We start from the raw sequence: 6,000 nt of genomic DNA, 5'->3' as shown, positions 1-6,000 counted from the left end.
GGATAGGTAGGGATGAAGGAAGGGAGAGACCGGTTTGCGAGGAATCCCGCGAGCCAATAAGAGGCCAGATCGTCGCTGCCGCGAGTAACCAGCGGGCTTTCCGCCGGATTATTATTCGACCGAGATTGAAAAGTTAGCGCCGGCTCGCGGTATCCATGGGACGACGCCACCCTCGCAGCCCTCCTCAGCCGCTTTTCCGACTAAAACACGCGTTTGCTTAAAGGAACGGCGAAACTGCCTCTGTAAAACGTCACATGATTTCACTACCATTGACTTCAATTCGTTTTGGACGCTTTTTTCCTCGATACAATTTGGAACGTAACCGATGATCCAATGAGAGAACCTATTTTTTAATAATTCCCTCAAATTAAGGGAAGTGAATAGACGTGAAAATAGATTTTCAGTTTCTTGCACTTTCGGATAACGTGATTGTTCAGAAATAGTTTACCGTTTGTCAAAATATGACCCAGGCAATTTTTAATTCGTGCAAGTAAAACATTCCTCCCTGAAATATTGTACCAAAACTTCAAACATACTTTTCTCAATGTCATCTTTTTCAACAGTTTTGCAGACATTACTCAAAAACGAACGAAAATGTCGGCATGACTTTTTTTTTAGTTAAAAGGCATTAAATTTTCTGCAGATCTAATTACACTCCAAAAAAATCACTCTTGCGAAAAGTGTTATTTATTTAAATATACATACAAATATGTCAATAATCTCCTCTAATTTATTTAGGATCTTAAGTATTTTAAATCAAATGTATCGTATTTATAGACTCGTGTGTCATAAATCCATTATTATTGTAACTGGAAATAATCAATGAGAGAATCACTTTATATTTTTAATTTATTGGCTGTTACCATCAATCATTCCAATTTTCATTGGTGACCTCTATGACAATCGACGTATTAATTTACTCATTAATTTATGTGTTAATTTATTAGAATTATGCGAGTGATCGTTACGTTCTTATCGGACAGAATTTTAACGTGGCGAGCTTCACGACTGATCCTGTCCCTGACGAAGTTGAATGTCGAGGTGGAGGTCATTTCGCTTTCGCAATTCCCTGATTTTCAAGACTAGATATGTTCGTAACCCGGTTTTCACTCCGTAAACCGGAGTTGGAAATCGTGGTCGGAACTCGCCGACGAGACGAGTCGAACGTGCACAACGTTCCTGAAAATGCTGCTTATATACGCGTTTCTGCATGTCTGCGCTGTTTACCTGACTGGCAAGCACTCTGAGATTCTCTGACACGCGGATAATTAATGACTGCGACCGGTGCCTCGTCGTTCCGTGTCGGATGCAAAGACGCTGCACCGACGCGGAAATGGATGAACGCGATGCGAAATAAAAGTGCATTTATATGTCTAATATCACATATTTTGTAGTCACCGAGAGGTGAGAAACAAGTTTCAGACGGACGACGCGATGTTATTTCTCGGGTTAATCCCGTGAGTGAACGTACTCCAAATGAAAGTCCAATTTGTGTCTTAATTACCACGTGAAGAGATCTTGTAGTAAAAATTACTGTAGACCTTTCTATAACCGAGGAACACACCGACATTATGCCTTAATTTATTATCTTTCTGTTTCATATATGCACTACTTATATTTTATATATTTATTTTTGTATTCATCCATCTCTACGGAAAATCATCCTTTTGGTACGTCATACATAATTATACATATAATTCAAGAGAAAAAAAATATAAATATGTTATAAAAGTAACGTTTAAAATAAATAAATAAAATTTTTATAATGATATTTCAGGAGCTGGTGCACTGTTAAAAAATTTACTATATTCCTTCGCAGAAGAAACTCTACTGACAGTTTTTGTTAGGGCTGATCTCTGAAGGTTTCGATATTTGAATTTCGAATATTTCGAAGATTTGAAGCCTCGGTGTTCAGTATTTAAATTTAAAAAATATCAAAATTTCGAAAAATTGGAATTATAAAATTGTTTAAATGTGAGAAATGTCATTTGAATCAGCTGTCTAATTTCAACCTCATTCGCAAAACTACTCCTCGAAGCTTCGAAGTATGAAGATTAGACCTTTGACATACCTTCGACTTATCAAAATTCGAAAGTTCCAAGTTTCCTTCGAAGCTTCGCGCGAAATTAATTAAAAGAATAGCCTTACATTGAAAAAAATGCTACATTCAAGTAAATATATACCGAAAAGTATTAGAGTAATTATTTCACTTGGATTGAGTAAATATTATTTCAATATAATCCTTTTTCCTCTCAGTATGCTATATTCAAGTAATATTTACTTCAAACCAAATAAAATAATTATTTCAATACTCCTTACCAAATATTTACTTGAATGTAACACTTTTTTCCTTCAGTGTAGTTACTATTAGAAGTCATGGTGAAATTGAGAAGAATTTTATACGAAAAAGCTACGTGTGGGACATCCGATAAAAGGAACGAAAAACCTACGATCGATCTGGTTATTTCGTCGGATCTTGAATGAGATTCGACTCTCAATCGGGAAAAATCCACGAGCCAAGCGCAATTAAAAGAGGGAACGCGCGGTCTTTTACACGGATACGTGGATACGTTTGCGGCATGCCTCGAGGCATGCTAAAAAAAGTGCACGGAAAAGAAACGGAAAAAGCTTCAGAGTCCGGAAGCGAGAAAGAAAACGAAAAAGTGACGTGGTCCTTTTGAATCGGTCGACGCAGGGACGCCGCTCGGCCTCGCCGTCCCTGCGAAGGAAGAAAAAGTTTGCAAGGTAACCGACGCGGAAATACGGTTAATGACTACTTTCTCATATTTTAATTACAGAATAATTAATTGAAATATTCCGCCGTGCGTGAGGACGTTCTCGATTGAAATGAGACGCGAGCGCGGCTGCTGCTTCCTCACCGGCGACGAGGTGCACCTCCCTTGGCGCATAAATCTCCTTTCTTTCGCGTTACAGCTCGGTCCTGTAAATTAGGCGGAAATTAGGCGGAAAACTTTTCGCGAGGAAATCCCCGGCGCGCCTAATTAATCGCGAGCGGGCGAGTTTAATTGGTCCGATGGTGCCGGTTCCGAGACGACGATGCTGAGGCGCGAAATATACGCGCGCAGAATGTAGAGCGCGCGCGGACGACGGCGATAAAAAGAAGTCGGAATGCAGGCTAATAGGTCTTGCGCTTGGTTAATCTTTTCACTCGGAAACAAAGAGAAAACGCGACCCAGGAGAGCGTAATTAAGCTGCGCTGCTGGCTGGTGCTCTATCTCAGGGAAACTTTCGGCGTATTCGTGAGGATGAAATTCCGTCATCGTCTGCTCTCACGACGGAAGCGAGAACCCGATTCTCTCGACCAGCGACTTGACTGGCCATTTTCCCGATGCTAAGTTTGGCTTCCGGATTAGAGCGTTTTCTTCTTTTCTCGTGGATTTCTTCCCAACGTCTTGTGACCAAGTTCTCGCTTTATCAGAGAGAAGAGCAACCTGATGTTGAGTAGGAAGTACTCCCTAATGACTAGATGACTAGTTGACTAATCGATGATGTACGCACAGTGAGAAATTTGGCGTCAAAAATGCTGAAATTTGATATTGCTTTAACATGGGGAATATGTTCTGATTCCTTCGTACCGTGAAAGTCTCTAATATCAATATGTTCAATGCTGATTTCACGTGTCGGCACGTAAACGACCGTACACGAAACGAACGTATTCTGGTGTCCATGTACCCTCGCCAGCTCCGACGTTTCCTGTTGGCCGCGCGTCGCTTTCACCCCGGTGGTCGTCTCGATATCTCGAGACCCCGTCGGACACTTCGTTACTCGTTACCACGAGACACTGCATCCACGGTTGCAGTGCTAACGAAACAATAGCGGACAATAGCGCAAGAGCCGGGGGAGGGGATGGGCAGGGGGGTGGCAGGGGGAAGAAGAGTTAGATCGCGCGGTAAGCAAAGCGAGGACGCGCCTTTGTTAGCGTTCAATTGTTCCCTCTTTGTTCTGGACATTGTTTCCGGTAACTCTTTCGCGGTAACGAGGAAGAAGCTCAATTAGAACGGTTTGAGGACTTAAACGCCCAGAGGCTGCCAGAGGGGGTTTAAGAGGCAGCGGATGCGACGCCGACAACATCGACCGCGGAACATTGTTAACCGCGAGCGTGCGTTCCTTTAATTGCACCTACGCCAACGCGAATGCCGATCGCGTACCAGTTTCGCCGAAACTACCACGAACACGGGGTTCACGGTTCAACAGCCAGATAGGCGGTGTTCGCAAATTCGCCGGCAGCCCACTAATCGATTCGCAAAAGTTACATCCCTCGTGAGTAACTCGTATACGGTAAACAATTTCGCACTACAAACTGAAATTTGCGTGTCACTTTAACAAGATGAATGTATTAAAAAGTAATATATTAACTAGATGAATATATTGATTTAATATATATTTGTGTACTTTTTAACATTCTCCCCGTGTTAAAGTGACAGAAAAATCTCAGTGGGCCGTTTTTAACACAAAATTTGTTACGGTATATGACTTTTATATTTATATTATAATATATTTACACTTATGTTTATCCAGGATTACGAAAGTTACTTTTAAAAGGTAACTTGTGTGTGTTACTTGTGTGTTACCGTAGCTACACATTGAAACAAATATATAACTCATTACCGTTATTGTTACTCAAGAAGTAACGAGTCGTAAGATTTTTCATTGTTTTTTCACTAGATTTACTAGATCGTGTTTTCGTGACACCGTTTTTTTCAGACCCCCGAGGGACTTTCTAAAGACGTCCAGAGAATCCTGGCTTATCGGATTTGTATTATCAATTAATTTTGCTCTACATTGCACTAGAAAATCCGTGCATATGCTCTTAGGATCCAATGTGACACATTAAGATGTCAAAATACAAAATATAAAGGTAGATATTTCAATTTGTTATAATACATATATGTGAAAGGTTGTATATAAATAGCTTATTTAATTTTGACAATATCATTTACCTATTATTTTTCTTAAAATGTAAAAAACTTGTTCTTATCGTCAAGCTGATCGTTGAATCTTTAGTCTAATTCTTTGATCGCGTTTATTTTTACAATAAAATGAAATACTCAAATGACAATTTGTGATCATTTTCTTTATATAATTTTATTCTACAGATTTAACCCTAATCGTGTACACTGGGGTCATTATGAATCCCAGCCGACTCGTGTTTTCATCGCGTTTCCCTTTATATTTCCAATAAAATAAAATATTTATTTGAACATTCGCCATCATTCCTTTACATAATTATATTCTACATATTTCAAAATATATTCAGGATCAGTTACAGATTTTTCTTAGCATTTTTACAGGCTTTAAAAAGTGAGAACACAAGTGACCCCCGGTGTGCCAGATTAAAGTGCCAGAAAACCGCGCGCATTAGTGTCAAAAGTGTATTCATAATTTTTTCACAGACTTTTATCAGCACTTTTACAGAATTGAACTAAGGGAAAACGGAAATATGACCCTAGTGTGCCGTGCGAGGTTTAACAATGATTACTTTACCTTAATAATAATGTAATAACTCCGCGATTAATTCGAATCTCAATGAAGCTTCGGAGCAATCTGTATACACAGAAATAATCGTGAGACAGTCAACCTATTAATATCTAATTAAGAGGATCTTCCATATCAGATGCCACCCTATTTTACGCGAGCTTACATCCTGTTCCGTAGGACACAAAGAAAGTATCACGAGCTCCGTGCGCAGGCGTTGATCCTTACAACGTCGCTTGCATAGCAGCTTGTGCCTCCTGTTACCCTGTCGCCGTTTCTGCCGGCGTTTCTATCTTTTCCAACGAAACACCTTCCAACGACGTGAGAAACGTGGGAGTATTATTGATCAACCGGCGTCGCCGTATATACGCGACATTCCGTACCTGGGCGCGAGGGACGTTACCAGGATATTCGAAGCAACTGCACCCCAGCCGGACGGCGAATTGTCGGTCATCGTCCTCGTCCAGCGAGACGCGCGACCTACGGAGGATACGAAATAATAGA

The sequence above is a fragment of the Dinoponera quadriceps genome, unplaced genomic scaffold (genome assembly GCF_001313825.1).
Source record: "Dinoponera quadriceps isolate SergipeBrazil2010 unplaced genomic scaffold, ASM131382v1 scaffold3, whole genome shotgun sequence".
NCBI lineage: Eukaryota > Metazoa > Arthropoda > Insecta > Hymenoptera > Formicidae > Dinoponera > Dinoponera quadriceps.
Note: the sequence above shows the minus strand (reverse complement) of the source record.